Source organism: Cricetulus griseus, chromosome 7, assembly GCF_003668045.3.
Source record: "Cricetulus griseus strain 17A/GY chromosome 7, alternate assembly CriGri-PICRH-1.0, whole genome shotgun sequence".
NCBI classification, from domain to species: domain Eukaryota; kingdom Metazoa; phylum Chordata; class Mammalia; order Rodentia; family Cricetidae; genus Cricetulus; species Cricetulus griseus.
The window spans coordinates 100,203,701-100,231,584 of record NC_048600.1 but is presented as its reverse complement, the minus strand read 5'-3'; the positions used below and the strand labels follow the sequence as shown (position 1 = coordinate 100,231,584).

Below are 27,884 nucleotides of genomic sequence, written 5' to 3'. Positions count from 1 at the left end.
AGAGAAATCTGCCTGCCTCAGACACAGGACTCCAACTCCCCAAAATCAGGATTAAAAGCATGCACTCAGGCTTATTTTGATTTTTGAGACAGGATATCACTCTTTAACCTAGGCTAGCCTTGAATGTACAGCCATCCTACGGCCTTAGCCTTCTAGGTTGCTAGTATTGAAGGTGGGTGTCATGCCCCATCCTCAGATTCTTGGCATTAAATAATGAGAAAGGGGCAGCTGGAGAGATGGCTCAGAGGTTAAGAGCATTGACTGCTCTTCCAGAGGTCCTGAGTTCAATTCCCAGTAACGACACGATGGCTCACAACCATCTGTAATGAGATCTGATTAGTAACAGAAGCCGGAAGGCGGTGGAGCACACCTTTAATCCCAGCACTGGGGAGGCAGAGGCAGGCAGATCTCTGTGAGTTCGAGACCAGCCTGGTCTACAAGAGCTAGTTCCAGGACAGCCTCTAAAGCCACAGAGAAACCCTGTCTGGAAAGAAAGAAAGAAAGAAAGAAAGAAAGAAAGAAAGAACGAAAGGAAGGAAGGAAAGTACTACATGCACGTGGTGCCTATACACACAGAGACACATAAAAAAATAGTTAATAGAACCTTCGAAGTCAACCATGTAGACAAATGAGAAAATATCCTTTGTCTGCAGAAGGCAGCTATCTGACACTAACATGGAGGTCTGACTTGGACAGCTGGCTAAAACTGATAGTTCCCCTCCATACAACTTTTGAATTCCCGCTCTAAATATATTGTTTTCCTTATTTCGTTCAATATCTTTGCAAGTTAAGTGTACTGGATAAAAAGCAAACAAAACAACAACAAAAAGTAAGGAAGAAAACCAAGTAAAGCTAGTTCTCCAACTCCCCTCCTCCAGTTTCTACTTTTGCAAAACAAACAAAACCAAGGTGGAAGTCAAGAACTGACCCCCACAAGTTGTCCTTCCCTGACTTCTACATTTACACAAACTCACAGCAAAATAAATATGCTTTAAAAATTGACCTTGAAAAATGAAAGGAGAAGCCAGCCATGGTGGCACACGCCTTTAGTCCCAGCACTTGGGAGGCAGAGGCAGGCAGATCTCTGTGAGTTCAAAACCAGCCTGATCTACACTCTGAGTTCCAGGACAGCTGGGGCTACAAAACAGAGACTCACAAAAACCAAACCAAACAAATAAATGAATATAAAAAAAGAAAATAGCCGGGCGTTGGTGGTGCACGCCTTTAATCCCAACACTGGGGAGGCAGAGGCAGGTGGATCTCTGTGAGTTCAAGGCCAACCTGGTCTCCAGAGCGAGTGGCAGGATAGGCTTCAGGATAGGCTCCAAAGCTACACAGAGAAACCCTGTCTAGGAAAAACAAAAACAAAAACAAAAAAAAAAAAAAAACAAAAAAACCAGAGAGAGAACAAGCCAGCCAGGTGGTGGTGGCACACACCTTTAATCCCAGCACTCTGGAGGCAGAGGGAAGTGGAGCTCCGAGTTCAAGGCCAGCTGGATTGCAGAGGAGTTCCAGGACAGCGAAGGCTTTTAGACAGAGAAACCCTGTCTTGGGGGTGGGGTGGGGTGGGGGAGAGACAAAAACAAAAGTGACTTTGTTCGCAGTAATAGCAGGAACCCAGGATTGAGAATGGAAGCGAATGACTGCGAAGGCTTTGGGAATGAATAAACTTGGCTTGGCATCACACAAGAGGAGCAAACCCCCGAGACAGCCAGGGTGATAGTACGCCTGTGAGACCAGGGACCTTTCGACTTTATTTCCACAATTCTTCTTCTTCTTTTTTTTTTTTTTCCTATTAAACTGACTCTTTTGACTCTGAGAACATTTGTTGCTGTCTTTCTACGTACTGCTTCATCTCTGCTGTTGCCCTGAGGATAAATATCTGTCTATTCTCAACTGTCCATTGGCCCCAGCTTCTTTCCTCTCAATAGGTTCTCAGAATAAGTCCTAGTCAAGCAGGAAAGGGTGCTCAGGATGGGCACTGAGTAAATAAATGTGTACCCGGGGCCAGTGAAGGTGTTTGGATTTACAGAGAAAGAGAACCTAGTACTTAGCTGCTTCCCCCCACTTCTTTGTTTCAGTTCTTCTTTCTTTCTTGTCAACTCACAAAGCTTGGCTCTTTTGGCTGGGAGGAGGCATGATCTGGCTTAATAATTTTTTCTTTCTTCTTCTTCTTCTTCTTTTTTTTTTTTTTTTTTGCTGGCAGGCTGATTCTATTGTTTTCCAGCTGGGTGGTTCTGTTGTCTCTTCCAATCGCCTGCAATCACACAGCAGGCCTGCAGGGGTCCTCAGAGCACCCCACAGCAGGCAGGTCTTTAGCTAATGTTATCTTTTATTTAAATAGAAACCTCCAATCTTGTTACATAACATACCAGTATCTTGTATCCTAGGGTATATAGAATCTACTGTTAGGGAGTGGAGAACCTGTAGATACAAATATACTCACTAAAACAATATTGCAAAAATGTAACAAGTTTGATATTTCTGGTTCTTATTTGAAACTTTATAGAGTTAGGACTTCAGAAACCATCTTAGGTCAGCCCTCCTTATTTATTTTTGCAGGAATTGAATCTACAGCCTCAAGTACACTATACAAAATCTCTACTGTGAGCTCCATCTCCAGTGGTCCCCCACCCCCAATCCCACTTTAGGCTCTGAGAAGGCCTAAGGACACAAAGGAACTTACCCAGGAATCAAATCTAAAGAATTTAATATATACTCCTTTTTTTTGAGACAGGGTTTCTCTGTATAGCTTTGGAGCCTCTCCTGGCACTCACGCTGTAGACCAGGCTGCCCTCGAACTCATGGAGATCTACCTGCCTCTGCCTCCCAAGTACTGGGACTAAAGGCATGTGCCACCACTGAGTGGTTAGAATTTAATATATGTTAAATTTAATATTTTTCTGAGACAGGGTTTCTCTGTAGCTTTGGAGGTTGTCCTTAAACTCACTCTGTAGACCAGGCTGGCCTCAAACTCACAGAGATCCACCTGTCTCTGCCTCCCAAGTGCTGGGATTAAAGGTGTGTACCACCAACGCCCAGCTTTAATATGTATTTCTAAAGATTAAACCTTAAACTTTAAACCTTTCAGGTTTGTGGTTAGTTAGCTGAAGGCTTTTTGCCCCCAGGATTTAGACTTCTCAGAGTAGTCAATTGTAAACAATGACAGTGTCCCTGCTATCTGTGTTTTTGCTAACACTGGAACTGAATTTTCATTTTTAATGATGTACATTAACTGAGGACAACTTGGTTGATTGCATGTATATTAAAAACAGCTGGGTGGAGTTACAGGTTAAGTTTTGAGTCACCTGGGGATCTACCTAAGCACCATGCTGGGTTTATGTGTAAATTACTACAGGATAGGAGACAGAAGTTACCTGGGCCTCCTGCAGCAGCTCATATCCAGAAACGTCCTCCCTCCCCCACTTTGTAACCTAGGCCGGTTTGGAACTGGCTAAGCAGTTGACGATGACCTTGAACTTCTGATCCTTCTTCTAGCTCCATTTCCCAAGCACTTGGGTTATAAGGCATGGTCCACCCTGCCCAACTACCATGCATTTTCTTTTTATTCTCTCCTTTCTAAAATGTCAATGAAAACATGCTGTTGGCCCATGCCATGCAGAACCCCAGTGGCTCAGAGAAAAGGCAGGACCTGCTCTGTCCTCTGGCTCTGGCAGGAATTCTTTATCAAATTGACCTGTTTTCCGGCTGGAAGACTCTGTCCCACTCCACCCACCTGGCACCTCCCTGGATTTCCCGACTGTCATGAGTTTATTTTTTAACCTTCTCTTCCTTGAAAAGCACCACCCCACTGACCCAGAATGCTGGCTCCTCCTCTTTGGTCATTTTGACCATTCTTACTCTACTTTCCAGTGCCAAGCGACCTCAATAACCTCTGAAGACCCTAGAAAACCATCAGCAATAGGGCACTCCAATTCCTCTAAAGTCCTTCAGCATGCTCTCCCACTCCCCAGTACTGGGGGATTGAACCCAGAGCCTCGTGCACACCAGGCAACCCTTTTCTAGTTTTAACTGGTCGAAATTACTAGCAGGGCCGAGAGAATAGAAAATTGTCTCTGCTTCTGAGCAGGCCATGGGTGGGCCTGGAGAGACCGGTACTATCTTATTAAATCCACCTGCCTTGAAGTCTTAGCGCCACTTGTGGTAACTTAGGCTCTGGGTCAGGAATTAAAAGCGAAGGGAGGAATTACTATCTAGGTTCTCCAAGCAGAAGCATCGTAAATCCCACTTCCCAATTTAGCCCCGGGTCCTGGGAATCCCAGTAAACCCAAACAAACATCCTCTTATCTTAGAGAGCTCACCCGTCCCAATCATCTCTCCTCCCAGCCCCGCCCGCTCGCTGCCCAGACTGGCGGGACCCGAACCTCGCCACACTCCTCGCACGCGCGCCCGCCAGGGCAGAGGGGCGGGTGGGGGTGGGGGCGGGAGGCAGGGGAAAGCAGGGGCGGAGTTCCGTCCTCCGTTGATTGGCTTGTCGCTGATGGGCTGCGGCCGTGCCGGACCAACCAGTGGCGTGTTGCTATGTGCTGAACCGATGGGATAGGCGCGGGGGCGCGTCCGTCACCTGGCAAGCCCCCGGCCGGGACTCGGAGGGATGCGGAGCGGCAGTGGCGGCGGCGGTGGCGGAGACTGTGGCTTTAAGAGCGCGCAGGGAGCGCTAGACTCAGCCGTGCAGTCCTTCGCCTCCGAGCACTCCGGAGCAGCCGAGCCCGGCGCTGGCGGGACCGGGCAGCCTGCCCCCAGGTAAGGGGATCGCTGGCCGGTCGGCCGGCCGGTCGTGCGTGGGCGCGGGGCTCTGTCCGCGCGGGTTCGAGCTCTGAGCCCCGAAGGCGGTCGGGCTCCCGCACAGCGCGCACCCCAGCTCGGTTGGGACGATACTGGCGAGGTCCCTCGGGGGCTCCCGGAGCTCCCGGGGCGGGGAGCTGGCTGCCGCGGCCACGTGACCGGTTTGTTTACAAACACTGGCGCGCACTCCGAGTTCGGGGCTTGGGGACGGCGGTGAGCGAGCAGACGGGCGATGGTGGGGAACCGCAGATCTGGGCGCTGCCGCTTCCCTTGTTTGGCGCGATTCCCCCCGCGGGTGGCACATGGTGACACCGGGCTATGTGGCCTGTCTCTCCACCGAGACACTTGGGTCTGGGGCACACCGTCCTCAAAAGTCCCCGAGTGCTTCGCCAGCTCCAGGCCGAGGGAACCGCAGCGAATTCCAGCCTGGATGCTTCCCGGCGCCTCCCCAGCGGCCTTGCCAAGGGGTGGGCGCGAACCCTGCTGCCAGACCCTTTGCGGGGGCCTCTGCGGAGGGTCCTTTCCCGGAGCTGGCTCCTGTCTCTTCCCTGCTTCAAGTTTCACCTGCGTGGTTGCTGACTCCCTTCGGGTGGTTTCCTGAAACAGTGGGGCATCACTCGCGTCTCGCGGCTGGCACTAAGGAGCGGGGAGGGAGCACGCCTGTTCCGTTGGACCCCTTGTGTAAAGAACTGCCTGCCACCCCTGACTTCACTTTTACCCACCGTTTTTTAAGTAGCTGAGTGGGCATCCTCCGGTTTACCCAGCAGCCTTCCACAGTCGGGCGGCTGGAAATGGCAAATGGGTCTGTCCAGGAGCTCTGCTGGGTTTTTGCTTTTTGGCCTCCTTGTTGATGTATTGTTGCCACGTTGGAGTGTCTTTGAGCTACTGACTTGGAGAGGCTAAGGGGCTAACAAGGGCCCCAGCTACTAGTCTTTTGTCCTCTTGTTTCTAGCAAGATGGGCTCTCCTTCCAGAGCACTGAACAAAACTAGGGATTACTTTTCTGAACCCCATTTACAGAACATTAGAGGCGCAAGGGAATTACAGTAAATCTCATGCTTGTAGCTCTGCGATAGTCTGGTTTGCGGGTTCACAGAATCTATGGCCAATAAGATGGGGTTCACATTTCCCTACCTTTCCTTTTCCCACACACTGCTGTAGGCTTTACCCGAATTCAATCTACCAGTCTGCCACTTTCTCAGCATTTAATGCTGATAGTCTTACCTTCAAAGAAGTTCGTTCTTTTTAGAATAAATTTTAAAGTTCTTTAGTTTGCAAAATAATGGCTTTGTCAAGACATTTTCATACATATGTATCATTGTGCCTGGTACATACTCAACTAACTCAACTATCAACTGTGTGTCCCCATGTCGTCATGCCCTCCCCCTTCCCGCCGCCGTCCCCCCCCCCCCCCCCCCCCCGTCACTTTTGTCCTGAGAGTGGCTATGTTCTGACAACAAGCCTAGCCTGAGGAGAGCTGGGTAAACTTCTCTTTGGCACTATGCTTTGCTCCCTATTTCACGACAGGGTCACTGTGGGGGCTAGGGCCTAGGTTGTGGCTCTGCCTTAGTTTAGAATTCAGTAATGCCATTTCTTGGATCTTTCTGCTTGAATTGAGGTAGGGGTGGAAAATGGAAAATAAACAACATACATGAGAATAGTTTTCCTAGCTAGGAATAGTGATCTATGCCCAAGCCCAGACCTCTTGAAGGTAGAACAGGGGAATCACTGCAAAGTTTGGAGGTCAGCCTGTTCTGTATAAAGGGATTCCAGGGCTATGTAGGGAGAAAAAAAAATAACAAAATAAACCCTTTCAGTTCTTTAGAACTATGATTTTCAAGCTTTTGTGGGATCCACAGTAAGGAATTCATTATAGCAATGTGCATTGGCCTGCTACTGAAAGAAGTTCTGGGAAGCAGTGACTATTACCCGAACTACCTGCAGCATGCTACTCCCCCCCCCATTAGAAAAAAAATCAGCTGGTGGTCATGGCTCATTAATTTGATTTCCTAACCAAATGGGTCATGACCTTCAGTTTGAGAAACATTGGTTTAGGGCGGAGGTCCTCTAGCCTGAATGTGCATGATAGCATAGTAGTGTTTAGAAATACTATGGTTGTTAAAAGAAATACATATGTGTGTATGTCTTGCATACACATTAAACATATATATGCTTATGTATAGTGTGCTAATTACTCCAGGGACATGGTGGCATACCACGGCTCAGGCTGGCCTGGAACACAGTATGTAGCTCCAGCTGGCTTTGACTTTTCTGCAATCCTCCAGCCTCAGTCTCCCTCCGTATTGTAGAGATTACAGGCATTTGGCACCACATACCTGTTTTGAGTTGCCAGTCGGGGCTGCTTCATTTGTAATAAGTGGCCCATTGGATGACGATGCAGGTAGCTGATTAGAAGGAAACACTGGGAGTTGATGGCAATGCACACTGAGAATGGAAGTGCAGAGTCAGGTAGATGTCCCACACTTGGGTGCAAGCTTTCGGGTCACTCAGCTGGCTAGCCAGTCATTGAAAAGGGGCCTGGCATGGTGGTGTACACCTTTGGTCCCACCTCTCAGGAGACATTGGCAGTCAGATCTCTTCTGCATCTTAGCAAGTTCCAGACTACACAGTGGGACCCTATCTCCAAAGCTCAGGTAAAGCGGTATCCCTTGCAGCCTCCTCCATTACAGCTCGAGTGAGGCTGCTGCTCTGTTCTGTAGCACTGGCTGCTTCTGAGTGCGTGGGGGGTTGGAGATGTGAGCAGTGTTGACGAGACGAGCTGCTGTGCTGTTCACAGATTATGTGCATTCTCATTGTCATAATGATGTTAATGGTTTTGAGGCAGTCACTGTGCCTAGGGGATTAACAACTGGCCAGCAGAAGAAAGGATTGATTTTGTTTAATGTCTGGCTGGTATGCCAGACTGTAGCCTGAGGGAAAGGCAGGCTGTGACTTTATTTTGATTTGGGGGTGTGTGTGGGGGGAGTCAGGGGCTTGTCTATCATCAGATGCTAATAAGAGACTCAAGTTCCCACAGCTCTTGCCTAGTCAGCTGGTTCTTTCCCTTGCATGGGCACAGTGTGTGCAGGTGGGGTCCTCTTAGTCATCCAGCTCCTGATGCTTTTACCCCTGCCTTTAAGCTCAGATTGATATAAACATACACCGGTGGAGCTGTACATTCAGTTTCCCCTCTTATTTTGTCCAAACAGGTTGGTGGAAGAGATTTCTTTGAATTAAAGCTGCATTTTAGCTTTAACAAAGGACGCTTAATTATCCAAATTCAGATTCTACTATGGTCCTTCTTGGCAAAGAAGTGCCTTGTAGGACAGCATTCACTGGGAGATTGTTTAAATTAACATTAATAACTCTCCATTTGGCCTAGCTGCTCACATTCAGCATATCTGGTTTTGAGCACATAGAAAAAAAAGAAAAAAAATGGCAGCCATGCTGTGGTGATGCCGGCCTTTTTAATCCCAGGACTCAGGAGGCAAAGGCAGGTAGATCTCTGAGTTTGAGGCCAGTCTGGTCTCCACAGTGAGTTCCAAGACAGTCTCCAAAGCTACACAGAAAAAACCCTTTCTCAAAAAACCAAACCAAACAAAACAACACCCCTCACCCCCAAAACTCACAAAAACAAAACGACAAAAACCAAACAAAAAAGGCAACAAGAGTGGGAAGGGATAAGAAGTTTTAGGAAAAGCAGAGGGAAAAGGATTGGAAAGGAAATGAGGCACTGTTTCTCTTGTAAACTATCTCAGCATGTCTCTGGGTCTGTTAACCCCAAACCACTGGGTAGTGTTGACAGGTACAGGTTCTGAATTTTAGCCCACAGTGATGGAGAGCCAGACAGTGCCCTCCTGCCTGCCTGCCTGCCTTCAGCTAAAGGTATTTGTTAGCACTGACAAATTTTTGGTGATGATAATCCATAACAAAAGGTGCTGTCTGCTTTTGTATGTAAAAGATTGCATGCCTGAATTTCCCTGTGAGCTGTGGCAGGCTCTACCTCAAGCACGTCAGTATAGATAGTGAAACTTCATTCTCTGCACCCTCTCCCAGTTTGCCCCACCTATCCTGCCTTTCTGCCCTCATTATTTCTGCTGCAACTCCTTGGGCCTTTGTGAAGTTCCCGAAACTTACCATGGCCCTCTTGCCTCTCCCACCTCACTACTAGGATCACAGGTGTGCGCCACCACACACAATCTTAGATATTTTTCCCCCTTGGTTTGAGGCAGGGTTTCTCTGTGGCTTTGGAGGCTGTCCTGGAACTAGCTCTTGTTCTCGAACTCGCAGAGATCCATCTGCCTGCCTCTGCCTCTGGAGTGCTGGGACTAAAGGCGCGTGCCACCACCACCCGGCCAGCCTTTTCTTTTTGAAGGTTTGTTTTACTTGTATGAGCGTTTTGTTTGCATGTATTTATGGTGCCAGGTTAGAGATTATCAAGGTTCCCTAGAACTGGAATTATGATAGTTGTGAGCCACCATGCGGGTGCTGGAACAAAACCCAGGTCCTCTACAAGAGCAACAAGAGACTTAATCTCTAACCCTGCTTGTTTTTGTTTGTTTTCTACTGTTACTTTTCTGGATGATAGCCAGCCCTTCCTGGATGAGTTACCAGCGCTGCTCTCCTCTTTGCCCAAAGGCTTTAATCCCTCAATTTGGTTTTGACAGGGTCTCTTGTATCCCAGGCAGGTCTTGATTTCTTACCTCCAGCCTCTATTTCCCTAATGGTGGAATTATAGGCTGAGTTCTATGTCTTGCTGGTCTTCCAATGTCATGCATACTAAGCAAGCAATCTACCAACAGCTACATACCCAGCCACCAACTTTTTATTATTTTTAAGTGTTTACTATCATCTGGAAACCTATTGTTTATTGGAATGGAATATTGAGAGCATCTATTCCATTCTGACTTGTTCACTGTTGTCAATACTTGGCATTCAGCAGGCGCTGGATAAATACCTGTTGGTTAAAAGCATAAATGACCAAAGGAGCCAAGCTCTAGAATAGGAAGCAGCAGCTGCTGCTGCTGCTGCTGCTGCTTCTTCTTCTTCTTCTTCTTTTTTTTTTTTTTTTGTATTTTGGGGCAGGTTTTTTCTTTGTTACGTTGTTTGGCCTCCAACTCACAGAGACCCACCTGCCTCTGCTTCCCAAGTGCTGGGATTAAAGGTGTGAAAAGGAATATGAGAATAAGAAAATTTTTGTCTCTTTCTTGGAATGAAGATAGTATTTTCAGAATTTCTTCTTTTGCAGCTTGCATTTTTCACAGTGATTTTTTTAATTCCTTTATTCCATTTATAGGTCCCGCTTATTGCTAATAAACATCTCTTGCCTCTTCCAGGGGCCTCACTTTTTTTCTTGACATGCATTAACATTTCTATTAGCAATCACACATTTCATTGATACCAGCAGGCCCTGCAGTGGAGCTGAGGGCCTGGCTTTTGAATCAGAAAGAACCGGATAATTAGCTCTGTGACCTTGGGCAATCTACAATTCTCTAAATCTTTGGTCCTTATTTGTAAAATGGGACTAATAATAGTTGCTATCACTCAGGATTTATGAGAGGATTAAGTGAGAGAATGCAGGGGAAACAAGGCCTAGAGCTTGGCACCTGGGAAGCACTCGGTGCCTGCTATTAATAACAGCACTAATAGTGTGAGGCACCTTCCCATTTCCAGCTGGCAGGAGTCCATTCCCAATCAATTGACTTGGCAGTGAGTGGTGGGCAACCACCAAGTCTCGATTTATATTAAGTAAATTAACGTTTAGAGAAACTCAGATCTGACAGAACTAGAATGGAAATTATTATCTTTTGGTTTTTTGATACAGGGTTTCTCTGTAGCTTTGGAGCTTATCCTGGTACTTGCTCTGGAGACCAGGCTGGCCTTGAACTCAGATCTGCCTGCCTCAGCCTCCAGAGTGCTGGGATTAAAGGCAGACATGCACCACCAACGCCTGGAGAATGGAGATTATTTTATTCTACAGAGAAGGTCTCACTGTGTAGAATTGGCTGGCCTGAAACTTCCTGTGTAGAGTTGGCCTCAAGCTCACAGACATCCACCTGCCTCTGCCTCGTGAGTGTTGGGATCAAAGGTGTGCACCATCAGGCCTGGCTGGAATGGAATTTAGAGATCAAATTGTAAGCAGACTGCTGTCCAACACTTTTCTTTTGAATCTTCTTTGAGATGGGGTCTCCCTGTAGCTCAGGCTGTCCCGGAGCCCACTAGCTCCAGCTGGCTGCTCTTACTTTAGCTTCCTTTTTGGGGTTTAGTGTCTTTGGAAGAAGTAATATTTGTGGAAGTTTAAAAAAAGCATGTTGTTAGCTGGGAGGTGGGATGCTGGACCAGGTGGATTTCTTGAGTTTAAGGTCAGCCTAGTCTACAGAGTGTGTTACAGGACAGCCAGGGCTACACAGAGAAAGTCTGTCTTGAAACAAACATGATGTCTACCTGTGCCCACACTTGTTTTAGCCTTGACTAATCAAGCTGGACTGACTGGAAGCTGCATACTAAGGCCCACTTTTCTCATCTTTTCCAGAAGTGCTTTCCCTGGAAACACCAGTGGAAAGAGCTTTATTTAACTTGTTTCTGCCGTTCTCAGGGTTTAGATTGTTGAAGACTTGCTACAGCCTCCTATGTCTCCTTTAAGGAGTTCCCCTAGGGAGAAATTCTTTTAGAACATAGTGCCAGGAAAAGCTTTGGCCCTCCAGAGGACCTGGTATGCTTCCCCCCTCTCTTTCTCTCTCTTCCCCTACCTCCCTCCTTTCCTCCCTCCCGCTCTCTTTTTTGAGAATTGGAAATTTATAACCGCTCATTTCTCTTTTTGCTTTGGCTGCCAGGAAATACAGAGCCAAAACTGTGACTTGATTTAACTAACTCCATAGAGGCCTGCATCCTAATTTTTTGTGTTAACCTTATAATTTTTTTTCCAATTTCACATAAATGATTTGTAACCTTAAATACAAACTAGATATCTGTTGGGCTGGGGATTAAGTATAGCTGGATAATTTTGTTTTTGAAATCTAAACACTGAAGCTTAAGAAGGCAAAAAGGACTGGTGAAGAAGACACAGCTCCAGTTAGGTAAAGCACAGCTCAGTGGGTGCCAGGGAGGTGGAGGCAGAAGCACCAGAAACGTGGGACAGTTAGAACTGTACTGAGCAGGGCTTCGAGTGTCAGCATTGTATAAACGAGGCATGGTGGTGCACATCTGCAATTCCAGTAGTTGGAAGGTGGAGGCAGGTAGATCAGCAAGTTCATGGTCAAAAGCCCCAAGTGCAGACCATACCTTCTGTTTCTCAGGTCAGAGGTTCTTTCTATTCCTGCAGTTTTAGAGGAGCACCTGCTTCTCACCCAGCCCTAAATTGCCCACAGTGTTTTAATCCTAAGCAAAAAACATGTTTCCTCCAAGATGGGTAAAAGAGCCTTTCTCATGCTGGCACATCTCTCCTCTGTGGTGCAATGTTGCCACCTGCATTTCTGCTGCATGGCTGCACTGTCTCCCCAGCTATAGGACAGCCCTTCCTTGTGGTCTTGAGAATGGGGTGTGTCCAGACAAGATTGCCAGCTCAGAAAGAAGCAGGCCTAGAGTTCCCTTGCATGTTTCTTGCTGGGAAAGAAAGTCAGTGTGCAATGGCAAATGGGTGCCACTGGCCTCAGACAGGGGCTCTGGGTGAATGGTAGCTGAACTTTGTTTTTTGCTTTGGTTGATCCAAAATTTGGTCCTGGGAGACACTGACATTCTTAATCATTTGCAGCATTTTGTTTTTCCAGTTCCTTTTGGAAATATAATCCCTGGGATTTAGGAATCTAGGATTGGCCACAACTGCCTGTGAAGAATAGTCTTGGCTCGCCGGGCATTGGTGGCACATGCCTTTAATCCCAGCACTTGGGAGGCAGAGGCAGGCAGATCTCTGTGAGTTCGAGGCCAGCTTGTTCTCCAGAGCGAGTGCCAGGATAGGCTCCAAAGCTACACAGAGAAACCCTTTCTCGAAAAACAAAACAACAAAAAAAGTGGTTTAGGTATAAAACTTTGGGCTGGAGAGATGGCTCGGAGGTTAAGAGCACTGACTGCTCTTCCAAAGGTCCCGAGTTCAAGTCCCAACAACCACATGGTGGCTCACAACCGTTCTTTATGAGATCTGGTGCCCTCTTCTGATGTGCAGATATACATGGAAGCAAAATGTATGCATAATAAATAAAATAAAATCTTAAAAATAGTCTTGGCCAGTAGAACTTCTAACTTGGCTGAAATATAATCTTATTTTTTTTGTTTGTTTGTCTGGGTTTTTTGTTTGTTTTTTGAGACAGGGTTTCTTTGTGTAGCTTTGGAGCCTGTCCTGGAACTAGCTCTGTAGACCAGGCTGGCCTCGAACTCACAGAGATTTGCCTGCCTCTGCCTCCCAAGTGCTGGAACTAAAGGCGTGCTCCAGATAAAATGTAGTCTTTTTGTTTTAATGGGTAATAATCATTACTTAGATAAGACCTTTAGGGGATAAAGATTAGTTAAGACATAGACCTGTCCCCTGGAAGCACATTCTCCAACTAGTGAAGGCACCAGTGTACAAACTAGGAAGACCTTAGTTGTAATGGAAACAGGGAAAGAAGGGCAAGTGTTTAGCGGTTCTAAATTGGGGGCAGCGCATACTCAAGGGTGCAGACTGGAGAATATGGGGGCTGCTGCTTGGGTGCCATTGCTACAGCAAGGGGCAACATGTTGGAAGTGAACTGTGACTCCCATTCTCAGTAGAAATGAATGAGGTTGAAGAGCTTGGAACAGCGGCCCATTGCACACATTTGAATGTCCTCAGTGGAAAACTTCGGAGATCTCATTCATTCTCATTTTCTCATTCATTCTCATTTTCTCATCTCCCCATCCTCCAACTCATGTGGTTCAGGCTGCTTTGAACTCCTGGATCTCCTGCCTTCACCTCCAAAGGCTGGGATATGAAGATGTCTGGTTTCTAACTAATGCCTCAAACTAAAGACTCCTTTAATAAGAACTGTAGCTAGTTTGCTTCTGTGCCTAATCTGTCACCTTCCCTCTGGTTCAGGCTGTCTTCCCACCACCCCCAGTCCCTTCCCTTCTACTTTTCCTCAGTTTTGCAGTTACTTATTTTATGTGTGTGGATGTTTTGCCTCTATGTATGTACATGCTCCATGTATGCGCCTGGTGCCAGACGAGGCTGTTGGATTCCCTGAGCTGAAATTATAGATGGTTGTGAAGAACCCACCATGTGGGTTCTGGGAATTGAAGCCAGGTCCTCTGCTGAGCCATCTCTCCATTTCTGCTATTTATTGTCAAAGTATTGATTCTGGTAGTATTCCAATGACATATTCCAGATATACAGTATCTTATACATATTATATTAATATAGGTATGTGATGCATACCTATAATCTAAGCATTTGGAGGTCAAAGCATTTTTTTCGGGTGGGGGGAGGTCTTTGAGACAGGGTTTCTCTGTAGCTTTGGAGGCTGTCCTGGAACTAGCTCTTGTAGTCCAGGCTGGTCTTGAACTCCCAGAGATTCTCCTGCCTCTGCCTCCGGAGTGCTGGGATTAAAGGTGTGCACCACCACCGCCCTGCCAAAGGATTGTTTTGATTCTGAACAGGACAGCCTCAGCTATGTGATTGTCTTGGTCATATATACACACCCTATCCCTCAAAAACTAATAATCTGTGTGTGTATATAAATTTTATTATATTTTTATGGTGCTGGGAATTGAACCCAAGGCCTTGTGCCCACCAGGCAAGCATTCAGCCACTGAACTAATTCCTCAGTCCAAGGAATAGACTTTGAAAGCTTTCCTTTGCATTTGGAAGCACTCCGCCATCCCTATATATGTTATTGTATATCTATACATCTCTAACTCTATATTTTGAAAAACAAAATATATTTTTGTTTTGTATTTTGAGCCAGTGTCTTACTTAGTAGGCCTCTTGGAGTGGCCTTGGCCACGCTGTCCTACCACATAGCATATGAATTCTTCCATGCAGATTAAACTGTGGAGGAGGACACAGGGATGAAGAATACATTTCCCAGGCCTCTTCTAGTTTGTCAAGGCAGAAATGTTCCATCCCAGTACTAGGGAGGGAGGAGCAGAAGGTGCAAGAATTCAAGGTCAGCTTGAGCTATGTCACTAGTTGAAGCCCTCTGCCTAGGCTTGACTTGAACTTTGATCCTCTTGCTCTCCACCTCCCACACACTAGGGTTTCAGGCCTGCACCCCCACACCCAGCCCAACTGAACTTGGCAGGTTTGTGCTTCATGTCCAGCTTTTGGGACAATCCATATAAACTAGCTTCACAGAGCTTCTTAAATGGAAAGGCCAAACTGGCACAATGCATGTAAATCTATTCTCCTCACCCCAACCAGGCCTGAAAGGAAAAAAAAAATCTTTATCTGTGAATAAGGTCTACTTGCCACTCCCATATAATGAAGCCCAGAAGTTCACCACGGAGTTAGTCTTCCTGGGCTAGTGATCACATTGTCTTGTGGGCATCCTTTCCTTTCAATACTGTCTCTTCCCTGTCTCACTCAGTTTTTAAATTTCCAGATTTCAGCTGTGGAAAGGCAGGATGCTCAGCCACAGACAGTCTGTATCTAGAATGGGATTTGTGTGAACTGGGGATAAAAGAGAAAGCCAGAAGCACACTGACAGCTGAACAGCAGAACCGTATTGGCAGGTCTGGGATGGATAGCTTATAGTTAATTGGGGCCCCAGCTGTGCCCTGGAGACCTATCAGCAAGAGAAATCAAGGTCATGGCTGCGCCCATAGTACAAAAGACACTCATTAATTCGGCAGACAGTTGAGTTTGGAAAACACGGATGTGTCAAGCAATCACTTTAGGAAAAGCAAAGATGGAGCTGGGTTGTTCTGAGTATGAGTTCTGAGGGGAGGGGACCAGACTGGAGCTTGAAGGCAAGGGGAGAATTCTGGGCAGTGTGGCTTCTGAAGAGAGGCCCTATCATTTCCTATGGGAAGTGGGTAAGTAGGGGGACACACTGGGTCTAGAGCTAAGGCTAGCTAACGCTGGCCTGGAACTCACTTGCCTTGGCTAGCCTCAAGTGTACAGCAGTAGTCTTGGTTTCTTCTCCCACATTCTGGGATTCCAGACAAGACCACTCCTAGAGTCTCTTTCCCAAAGCTGTGTTCTCAGTAGAGCGTCTAAGTGGCTGTTTTTCATTATTGTAGAGCCCTGTGTAGGGACATAAGAATGGAACAGCTCTGTGGGTCACAGACCATAGAATGGATGTATTAACCAGGATTGTCATTTGGGAGCGTGATCAAATATAAAAGGCTGGCATTATAAAGGGTGGCAGAATTGGCCTGGAGGAAGAAAGGGTGAATGAGGCCCCTCTCGTTCACTAGAGGCAAAGTGGGGTGGGGTGGGGGTCCTATGCCTGGCCTGGCCCAAGGCCAAGATCTACAGTTTAGACAGCCTGTGGGTTTTGTGGGGCACCCTGGGAGAGGAAGCCTGGGTTGGAAGTCTGAGAAATCTAGGGTCCAGAAGGCACATACAGGCTGGGTGGAGTGACATGCGAAGCTCTCATGGGGAAGTTCTCGTGGGGTGCAGTGGAGTATGAAGGCTCAAAGAGGTGGAACAGAGAAAGGGTCACAGCAGCCAGGTTTAAAAACAACAACAACAACAACAACAGAGGTTCATGTGGTGTGGCTCATCTGGGCTATGACCTCACAGTGCTAAGTCACAGATACCCATCTACCAGCCCTGGTGACTTGGCCCCTCAAGAGTTAATTGCCTTTGTGGCATGTTAATGGTGAGTCCTAGTAAATGGAGTAATGCCCAGAATTAGAGCTGAGGCTTGAGCTGGCGAGTAAGCGTGCAGGACAGCAGGTAAGCACAGATTAAGATTTAAAATCACCAGCATTGTCCCCAGTTAACCAGTTTTCAGGGCTCCCCAGTGTGCTGAATGTGGACTCCTGGAGAGAAACCACTGAAGGATAGGTCAGGAAACTAGACCTTGTCATCCAGGCACTTCCTTGTCTTGTGGGATAAATTCTACCTCAGAGAAAGACAGTTCATTGTGTGCTGGGATAAGGGGCTGCCAGCTCTGCTTAGGGTTTGATTGTGCTGGTATTAAGGGATGAGCAGGCATTTATGGGGCATGGGAGATAGATTAAAATATGGCAGGTAACTGGAATAATTTGAAACAGTATAGTAACTAACTTGGTCTGTTAGGTTTGGAGTGGAATGGGGAGGCACTGAAAGTTATATAGTTGGCTCAGGCTCTTGGTACTAGCAGAGGGGTTTGGACTGTGCCCTGCGGTCTGGTAGGAAACTGGTACAGGTTTTGAAACATGAGAGATGTGCTCAAATTGTGTTTTCGAAATAGAATTCTAGAATGAGCTGGAGAAAGAAGAGCTGAGTCAGGGAGTTAGGAAGCAAGGACAGTAGGCCATGGTGAAAGGACGGGGCTTATACAGAGTTACTGTTGAGGACAGCCAGGGGTGATAGAATTAAGCACAGAAAGGACTGGGAGTGTAGCTCAGTGGTAGAGGGCCTGTCAGGAGTGTCTGTGGCCCTGGCATGATACCCATGTTTAGGGGACCTGAACTGTAACAAGGAAAAGAAGAGTTGCCTGCTTGGTCGGTGGGGTCCTTGAAGAGATGGAGTGGGACCGAGGCCCTAGTGGCCCTAGTGGCCTTAGTAAGGCTCTAGGTTCAATCCCCAATACCTACCTGGTGGTTCACAACCATCTCTAACTCCAGTGCCCTCTGAGCTCTGCAGGCACCAGGCACTCTCCCCACACATAAACATGAAGGCAAAACACTCAACACATATAAACAAATCCAAACAAACTACTTACAAGGACTAGTGAGATGGCTCAGTGGGTGCAAGCCCGGAGAACTGAGTTTGAGTCACCTCTGAAATGTGATGCCCACACACGTGCTATAGTAAGAATGTACAAGTATATATACACACATCCGTGTATACATACTCATTCACGCAATAATAAAGTTGTACTTGTGGGGAGTTGAAGCCAGGGCCTCATGGGCTGGTAAGTTCTTGGTGTTGGTTTGAAAGAAAATGGCCCCCAAAGGGAGTGGCACTATTAAAAGGTGTTGGCCGTGTTGGAGGAAGTGTCACTATTGGGGTGGACTTAGAGAGGTCTCTTGCTTAAGCTTTCCACAGTGTGATTTTCAGTTGACTTCCTCTTGCCTGCAAGATGGAGCACTCTCAGCTCCAGCCCCACGTCTGCCAGCACGCCACCATGCTCCCCATTGATGACAATGGACTGAACTTGTGAAACTGTAAGAGAGCCACCACAATGAAATATTTTCTTTTATAAGAGTTGCATGGTCATGGTGTCTCTTGACAGCAATAGAAACCCTAGGGCAGTGTTCTACCACTGAGCTTCGTCCCAGCCCATGATGTCAACTCTGGTAAGCTTAGTGTCCTCTTAGGAGTTTACTATAAGTGCCCTTTAGAAAAGGGGCCAAAGGGTTCAGAAGCAGAACCCACAAGCTCCAGTGTTGGTAGCGGATCAGGCATTCAGGTAGAAGCATCTTGAGGGAGAAGGCTGGGAGAACACGGAGGAAGTGAAGCTTTGTTTTAGATACACAGGTTCTTATGTGGCTCAGGCTGATTGGAGCTTGCTTGTTCTTAACCTCCTAGTTCTCCTGAATGCTATGATTATAGGCATGCACCACCTTTCCCAACTCAGTCCATAAAGCTTTGGGAGAAGGAGCCGAATGCCTCACCAAGGCTGAATAGTGCTTGGACCTAGATTATCTCACTGCACGAGACCCATACTTTTGTTACTCAGTCTTGATTGTGATTAATCATGAATGAAGCATTGCAGGAACTTCTGTAGCTCTGTCAGTCAGCCGTAACCGGAGGAGCCAGCAAGACCATTAGCAGTCCATATTCTTGACCTGCTCTGCTTTGACCCCTGTTGAGTTGCAGTTTGGTGTTTGTTCTCACAGAGGGGCGCTCCAAGTGGCATGCAAGATGGCCACATGATATGAACTCTGTAGCCCAGGATGGCCTGGAACTCACTATGTAGGTTAGGCTAGCCCTGAACTATGACAGTCCTCTTGCCTCAGCCTGAGTGTTGGGACTACAGGTATGAGCCATCATGCCTGGTTTATCCTGGGATTTTGTATATTAGATTTCTCATTGTCTTCCCTGTTCTCAACAGGAAAGTTTCAATAATCTGTTTCCTCAATTCTAGGATGCTTTTATACACCTTTGCAGGCTAGGTATTTTTCTTTCTTTCCTTCCTTCCTTCCTTTCTTTTATTAGTTCAAATTAGGAACAAGCTTGCTTCACATGTCAATCCCTTCTCCCTCTCTGTCCCCTCCCCACCAGCCCCCCCACCCAGTCCCCACTCCCCTTCCCAGGGAGGGTAGGGCCCTCCATGGGGGCTTCCCAAAGTCTACCATATCATCCTGGGCCGGGCCTAGGCCCTCCCCCACGTGTCCAGGCCAAGGGAGCATCCCTTCACGTGGGATGAGCTCTCAAAGTCCCTTCTTACACCAGGGAAAAACACTGATCCACTACCAGGAGCCTAGGCCTTCTCATTGACATCCACATTCAGGGGTCTGGATCAGTCCCGTGCTGGCCTCCCAGACAGCAGTCTGGGGTGTGTGTCAAGCTCCCCCTTGTTCAAGACAGCTGTTTCTGGGGTTTCAGGGGTTGGGTATTTTCTTTTGATTCCCCTGATGATGAGAAGTTCAAAGCCAAATTTGCATTTGAACTCCAGTAGTATGTTAACAACATTCATTTCAAGCCAGGCTTGATCTCCTTATCATACATGTACATATGTGGCATATATACTCATCTCTTAAGATTGTATGTGTGCGAGTGTGTATGCCCCTGAACACCATATTCCCTGGAGCTAGAGTTAGAAGCAGTTGAGATCCTTCTGCCATGGGTTCTGGAAACAGGTTCTCTGGAAAGAACAACAGGGCTCTTACTGAGCCTTTGTCCAGACTGTCTTAGTCACTGTTCTTGTGCTGTGAAGAGACATCTTAACCAAGGCAACTCTTACAAAAAAGGAAGCATTTAGTGAAGGGCTTACAGTTTCAGAGGTTATCCCATTATCATGGTGGGGAGCATGGTGACAGGCAGGCATGGTGCTGGAGAAGTAAGTAGCTGAGAGCTACACCTGATCCACAAGCAGAACAGGACACTGGGCCTGTCCTTGAGACCTCAAGCAAGTCCACCCACAGTGACACACTTCCAACAAGGCCACACCTCCTAATCCTTCTAATTCTTCTCAAATAATGCCACTTCTTGGTGACTAAGCATTCAAAATAAGCTCATGAGAGCCATTCTTTTTCAAACTACCACAAAGCTCTAATTTTCTTGTTTTGGAAAAAAATAAATTTATGCGTATGGGTGCTTTGCCTGCCTGTATGTCTGTGCATGATATGTGTGCCTGGTGTGTGCCAGCGGTTAGAAGGTATCAGATCCTCTGGAACAGGAGTTAAAAGATGGTGTGAGTCACTATGTGGTCCTGTGTAATGACATCTCTGTAGTGCAGCTCTTTGTGTTGTTTTGCTTTTTTCCTAGATTCTGCATTTTAAGGAACCCATATTCCTCGTTCCATCACCCTCATTCCCTCTTTCCCTTCCCTTTAGAACTCTCCCCTAGAGAGGTGCATGCCTTCCATCACAGCAGTTGGGAGACAGAGGCAGGCAGAGCTCCAGGCCAGCCTGGTCTACAGAGTGAGTTCCAGGACAGCAAGGACTACACACAGAAACTGTCTTGAAAAAAAAAAAAAAAAGAAAAAGAAAAAAAAGAAAGAACTCTTATTCCCCTCTTAGTTCTTCTACTATTCTCATGGCCAGTATGTATTTTCAGATTTAATTCTAGATTCTACATATGAGAACTACCTTCTTTTAATTTTGCTACCTGATCCCAATTTTTTTTTGAGGCAGGGTTTCTCTGTGGCTTTGGAGAACTCTTGTAGACAAGGCTGGTCTCGAACTAATAGAGATCGCCTGTCTCTGCCTCCTCAGTGCTGAGACTAAAGGCGTGCACCACCATCGCCCGGCCCTGATCCCAATTTTGTAATCTTTTAAATTTTAATGTATAGTAAATATATTTTGTTTTTTGGGTTTTTTTGTTTGTTTGTTTGTTTTGAGACATGATCCAGGCTGTCCTGGAACTCAGAAATCTGACTGCCTCTGCTTCCCGAGTGCTGAGATTAAAGGCGTGTGCTACCGTAACTGGCCCTGTATACACATTTTGTAAGTTACCCTTTTTTTTTTTTTTTTTTTTTTTTTTTTTTTTTTTTTGAGACAGGATTTCTCTGTAGCTTTGGAGGCTGTCCTGGAACTCAATCTGTAGACCAGGCTGGCCTCTAACTCACAGAGACCCACCTGCCTCTGTTAAGTTATCTTAAATCCATTTTGGAGCTGGGATTTGTATAAGAAAGGAAGCCATCACATTTTAGCCAAGTGGCCTTAACTATCTTCAGATAGTTCTTTGCATTGTTTTTCTATTTTGCAATTGGAGATACAACTTGTAATATTTGATCTTCTTGATGACCAGGCATAGCTACTGTGCCCAGTAACCCTGTATGCTATGTATGTTGGAGGATGTTCAAGGGAACTGTTTCTTTTTCCACACAGATGTACTAGCAGATGTGAGCCTCCCCAGGTAAGGTGCTATATACTAAGAGCCATGCCCTATAGTTCTCTGCTAATGGCAGATGCACCATTCTGCAGTCACTTTTGAATGGACTTTCTAAGACTAGCATGTTCTGTGACCTTGCTGAATTGAAAGCCTTAAGAAAAATGAAGGTTGGTGGATGCTTCACTGTAGGACAAGGTTCTACTTAAACCTTAAACATGGAATCAGAGGGGCTGGAGAGATGGCTCAGTGGTTAAGGACACTTGCATTTTCAGAAGACCCGCATTTGATTCCCAGCACCCACATGTTAACTCTTACAGCCAGCTGTAACTCCCACCCAGGGGCTCCCACACCCTCTTCTGGCCTCTGAGGGCACTGCACACACATGGTGCATAGACACATATGCAGAGAAAACACTCATGTGCATTAGATTTTTTGTTTTGTTTTTTAAGTCGGGTTTTCTTTGTATAGCCTTGGCTGTCATGGGCTCTGTAGGCCATGGTGGCCTCAAACTCAAAGAGATCCTCCTGCTTCTGTATCCCAGGTGCTGGGATTAAGGGTGGGTACCACCATCACCTACCAAAAAAAGAAAAACTGGAAATCAGTCTGGGAATGGCCATGCAAGCCTTTAATCCCAGCATTCAACCACCACAACAACAAACTATTGAGTCAGGATTTTAAAGAGAGAAGGAACAGGGGTGATATACACCTTTAATCCCAGAGGCTGATCTGCAATAGTTCCAGGACAGCCAGGGCTGCAGAGAGAAACCCTGTGTCAAAGAGATGAGTCCCAGAGATCCTAGAAGATTGTCATGAGATAGATACTGCTCACATCAATATTAGACCCTGTATCCAGGGTTGTGAGGAAAGCTGGCATTGTTTCGGAAGGAGCTGGGTTTTGTTACTTGCCACATGGGTTTGAATTTCTCTGTGGTCCAGGGTGCTATACAGGAAGTATCTGTAAAAGGATAACTGATTTTTTTTTTCCTGTTTGAGAGATTTTGTTTTTGTTTTGGGTTTTGAAATTTGAGGCGAGGTATCACTGTGTAGCCCTCGTTAGTCTGGAACTTGCAATATAGAACAGCCTTCCTGGAGTGTTGGAATTTTAGGCCTGTGCCATCACACTCAACTCATGCCTTTTTTTCTGTTATTTGATTTTGAGGCAGGGTCTCACTCTGTAGCCCTGGCTGGGTTGGAACTCCTAACAACCTCCTAACCACCATGAATCAACCAGGGGCACAGAAACACTGGCATGTTTGGTCCTAGGAGCAGGAACAATAACTCCTGTGCCCTTTCTTACTTGTTGGTTGGTAAGAGCGACGGTATCTAATCAGGCCAGGTGAGAACCAAGTACCATGTGCTGTGTCAGAATATTTCTCACTCTTTATCATTTGACTTATCTTTGGGGTGAAGGCACTGTTGTCTCCTTTCAGGCATTTTTGCCCATTTGTTACTGCAACTAACTAGTGAGGAATCCAGACTAAATCCAAGTTCACCTGCCTCCAGGTCCTGTTTTTTGTTTTTTTTGTTTTTCTATGTAGCCCAAGTTGTCCTCATGGCATTTTCCTCCCTTGGGTTCCCAACCATTACACATGTACCTTGGTTGGCTTATGTCTGAATGGACAGGTGAGGGCTTGGTGAAGTATAGGATAAAAGTCGTACCAGACTTCGACAAAACTATGGAAGTGTGAGTGTGAGTGTGGTGTGTTGGAACCACACATATATAATGGTTCAAGTTGTCCCGTCCAAAGTGGCATCATACTGTTTTCAGTGACCACTAAAACTGAAGGAGCACTGGGTCATCTCATTTGATGCTTAGTTATCACATGTTAGTTGGAGAGGGGAGGGTCACTGTGTTGAGGAACTTGCCAGATGTCACCCAGCTGGGAAGGAATAAAACTCATTTGCGAGATTCTGGAGCCCACTGCTATTAAACAACATAGGCACATGTTAGGATCAGCCTGTCTTTCTACCACAGGCCTGCTTCTGATGCTGTCGTAGGATGCTGCCTGGCTTCCAGGTTACCTCTCAGGTTCCTTATGGTTTTTAACTAAAGGAAGAGTACATGCCACTCTGCCCTCCCAGTGATTCCTGAAGAGGTACAGTCTTGAATTTCAGTGGCCACTGTGACTTCCAGTGACAATGGCCTGTCAGTCAGGAAGGCCCCTGCCAAGCTCAGCGTGTGTTCCCTGTGCCTTTGGCTCTGGAGATGGTATATCTGAGATCTTTGTTTTAATCATAATATTTCACATTTTCCTTTCCATGCTGATCACCATGAAGCAGCTGCTGGTGGTAGAAAGTTTTCCTTTAATTTCCACTGTGGATTATTAGTTCACTTAGAAAGGCTGTTTAAATTGTACATAAGCCCTGAGGCTTTTGATTATTGTTGGAAATCAATTGGACTTCACAAATGCTCAACTCGTTGGACTCTTATATTCCCTGCACACTGTGGCATGATTGGCAGGGACCAAAGTTCAGAAATTAAAATGTGCCAAGTACTGTGGCCCTGCATACCTAATTCATTTCTCTTTAGGAAAATCAATGCATTTTCCTTATTGAGAATTAAATCAAGCAATTTAAACATCTCTAAATGGTGAGATGACTTCTTGGTTGTCAATTGGACTACATTTGGAATTAACTAAAACACAAGTGACTAGGTACATCTGTGTGGGATTTTTTTCTTTTACTTTTTTGATTTTCCCACACAGGATTTCTCTGTAGTCTTGGGTATCCTAGAACTCCCTTTCCTCTGTAGGCCAGACCCGTGCTGGCCTTGCACTCACAGTTATATTTACACACACACACACACACACACACACACACACACACTCTCTCTCTCTCTCTCTCTCTCTCTCTTCTCTCTCTCCCCCCCCCCCCCCCCAGTGCTAGGGTCAAAGGCATGCACCACCACCACCCAGAGAGGGATTTTTTTCTTAATTCATTCGAAATAGGAATACCTACTTTAATATGGTAAGGGGATTCACCTCTAATCTGGGGCATACCTTCTGCAGGAAGCCTATGTAAGAACATGGAAAAAGGAAGCTTTGCTGTTTGCCTGCTTGTTCTCACTGGCATGTCCATGGCGCTAGAGACTCCTTCAGGATTCAGGCATATGCAAGCCTCTGAATGACTACTGGATTCTTAGACTTTCTGTTGGTAGACAGCCATTAGTCTAGCTGTACCACAGCCTGTACCACTATCTCTCTCTCTCTCTCTGTGTGTGTGTGTGTGTGTGTGTGTGTGTGTGTGTGTGTGTGTGTGTGTGTGTGTGTGTGTGTGTGTGTGTTGATAAAGAACCTGGTGTGTTCATCTGTTTTCCTATTTAGTTTGTGTTCTTTCTTATTAGATACAGAATGCCTCTTGCCAGTGCTTCACAGTTCTTTATTCAAGGATTTTTTTTAAGAGAGAGTGTGTGTGTGCTTGTGTGTGCTCATGCATGTGGGTGCGGGTGCAGCACTGAGGTCACAGTTACAGGCAGCTGTGAGCCAGCCATCCGATGTGGGAGCTGGGAACTAACTCTGCCAGAGCAGTGCAAGCTCTTAACCCCTGAGCCATCTCTCCACCCACTACCATTCTTGCTCCACTCTTTTATTTATTTTTATTTTTATTATTAGTTCAAATTAGAAACAAGCTTGCTTCACATGTCAATGCCTTCTCCCCCCCCTCCCCCCAACCTCCCACCAGTCTCCCCACCTTATCCCCTCTTGCCCCACTTTTTCTCCTAGGTCTTTTGCTTGTCCTGGACCAGCTGAATGTGGTAGCATTTCTAATACTTTCTGTCTGTCTTGCCCCCTGCCCCCAGAAGAAATCCCTTCTCTAGGATGCTTGGGAAATTACTGACTAGCAAGGCAGGTAGTTAGATGGACATCTTTAGTCCCAGTGCTCTGGAGGCAGAGGCTTTTAAATGAGTTCAAGGTTCAAGGCTAGTCTGATTTACATATCCCAGGCCAGCCAGGGATACATAGAGAAACTCTGTCTCAAAATATTTCCCCATTGTCTGGTGGTGCAGACCTTTAATCCCAGTACTCCTGAGGCAGAGGCAGGTGGATCTCGGTGAGTTGGAGGCCATCAAGGTCTACAAAGGGAGTTCCAGGACATCCAGGGCAAAAATACCCCCCACCAAGAGAACAATGATTCTGCCACACATAAGGCAAATGTCCATGGCCCAGTCTTTCCAGGGCTTTCCAGCACCATGCAGCTGGTTCAGAGTCCCGGTGAGGTATATTGCATGGGTCTATGTTTGTGACCTACTCAACATTTTTTTTTTTTTTCCTTTTGGAGACAGTGTTTCCCTAGTAGCCATGGAGCCAGTCCTGAAACTCACTCTGTAGTCTGGCCTTGAACTAAGATCCATCTGCCCCTGCCTCCGGAGTGTTGGGATTAAAGGTGTGTGCCGCCGCCACCACCTGTCCTTACATACTTAACATTTAATACATGCTGCAAGTTGCTTCCTCTGTAGAAGGAGCTGTGAATTGTGTTTTTGGATTGAGGGCATAACCAGGAACCTCTGCCTGTGTACTTTTTTTAGGCTTCCTACAGAGGAGAAGTGAGAAAAGAATAATTCTACTCCAGGGAAATGCATAACTGGGAAGCTGCCTGCATGCATAAGAAAACACTCTATGGCCTCTGTAAAGTAGAGAGGCTGCCAGGGCTAATGTTTTCCTTTTTCCTTGGTGTTTCTGTAAGACCCAGGGGTTTGTGCTGCTCATCCTGGTCCCTGAGCAGCCAAGGCTTTGGACTTTAAACATTTGGCTTAGACAGCTCGGCATGGAGATGCATGCTTCTAGGGAACTGAGGCAAGAGGTTCCAGGCCTGCCTAAGCTATGAAAATAAAAAACAAAAGCATAGCCCAGACCAAACAAAAGAACCCCCATACTCCCACCCTGCTAAGAGGCACTTAGTGTGGACTGGGACTGGGCACTGCCTCCACTTTCCTCTGCCTCTTCTGGAATTTCTGTCCTTGCTAACAGCAGAACAAGAATATTAGAAATATTGAGGATCTGTCAGGAAACCCAGTGGAAGGGCGGGGAAATAGTAATTTAGCCTTGTGAGCCTTTAGTCCCTGAAGGCTGGCTTGGGATCCAGGCATCCGTGTATCTGTTGTGGCTAAGCCTGAGGCATCGTCTAGGATATCCTTTCCCTCCTCTGTCTACTGCCAATATTCTTGTTGTCCGTGTAGCCCAGTCCCTCATCTTGAACTTGTGGGAGAGTGAGCCCTGGTCCCTATAGGTTTGAATCTGAATCCCTTCAGAAATCTGACGGATCACACAAGAGCTCATGTGACTCAAGGATGCCGTAAAGAGGGTTGTTCACACTGTTGGATAAAGGGTAGTGGCCACTCTTGTCTCCACTGTAGTGCCCAGCAGTGGTGGTGTCTGATCAGAAAGGTGTAGAGCCCAAATGTGATGGCTGTGGTGGGGGGAGGGAAAGGCAGGTGGGGTGGGGGCAGCCTGCATGGGAGACTTGGCTCTATTAGTGGATTTAGAGGAAAAAGAACTTTATGATTTGCCGGTTTCCTCCTAAGTCCAGATGGATCCCAGACAGTCCAGCAAGGGAGAGCCTATTTTATTTGTCTCCCTCCTCCATTTCTCTAAATAATTTAATCTTCAAAGCATGATGCAGGTGTTAATTAACACTCATGGCTCTCCTGGGAAGGTAGGCAAATGGGAATGCCTCCCCTCTTGGTGACGTCCAGGGGAATAGACAGGTGATGGAGCCGCAGGTAAGCAGAACTTCATTCATTCATGTGGTTCCAGGGGGAGCCCCATTCCTCTCCCCCATTCTCAGTGTCCCAGGTTCCCAGGACAATGAGAAGGCAGAGACTAGGAGCCTTCTACAGGAAGTAATGGGAGATGTGAGAACTGGGAAGAAATTGTGATACTCAATTATGATTTTTCAAATGTTATACCATTTAATTAATTTACTTGCCTTTTTGTTTTTGTTTTTGTTTTTCGAGACAGGGTTTCTCTGTGTAGCTTTGGAGCCTATCCTGGCACTCGCTCTGGAGACCAGGCTGGCCTTGAACTCACAGAGATCCACCTGCCTCTGCCTCCTGAGTGCTGGGATTAAAGGCATGCACCACCAACACCCGGCTTCTACTTGCCTTTTAAAATGCTCATAAATACATATACTGGGCATCCTGTCAGAGTAAGGGGTTTCAAGGGAATCACTTCTCCCAGAAAAGCTGGCTACCACCTTTCAGGGACATTAATAAATGCCTCACACTTATTTCACCAGAGGCTGTTGTGTGGTTTGCACCCCTGCAGGTGGTGGCTTCAAGCATTGGCATGCTCCTGGTATCTGAATGGATGAGATACAAACAGGACTGTTAGATGTAAACAGCTACTGAGTCTGGAGGTGATTCCTAGGAGAGTCTCCATGGGGACTGCAAATAGCCCATCTTCAGTCCTGGTCTGTGTCCAGGGATGGTGATGATGCCAGTTTGCCAGGCACCTGTGTAACTCTTGAAACTACTGGGT

The 27,884-nt window shown here is 46.5% G+C and overlaps 1 protein-coding gene and 1 non-coding gene across 2 annotated transcripts in view; both read left to right on the top strand.

The window, feature by feature from the left end:
- Window positions 1-596: 596 nt before the first annotated feature.
- LOC113836838 lies at window positions 597-729 on the top strand. The gene has a single exon (XR_003487360.1).
- Window positions 730-4,592: 3,863 nt separating this feature from the next.
- Window positions 4,593-27,884, top strand: part of Ypel2 (yippee like 2) — a 58,137-nt gene continuing 34,845 nt past the window's right edge. The window contains exon 1 of the mRNA XM_027426349.2: window positions 4,593-4,764. The gene's annotated coding sequence lies outside the window, so the exon portion shown is untranslated. The remainder of the gene's footprint in view (window positions 4,765-27,884) is intronic.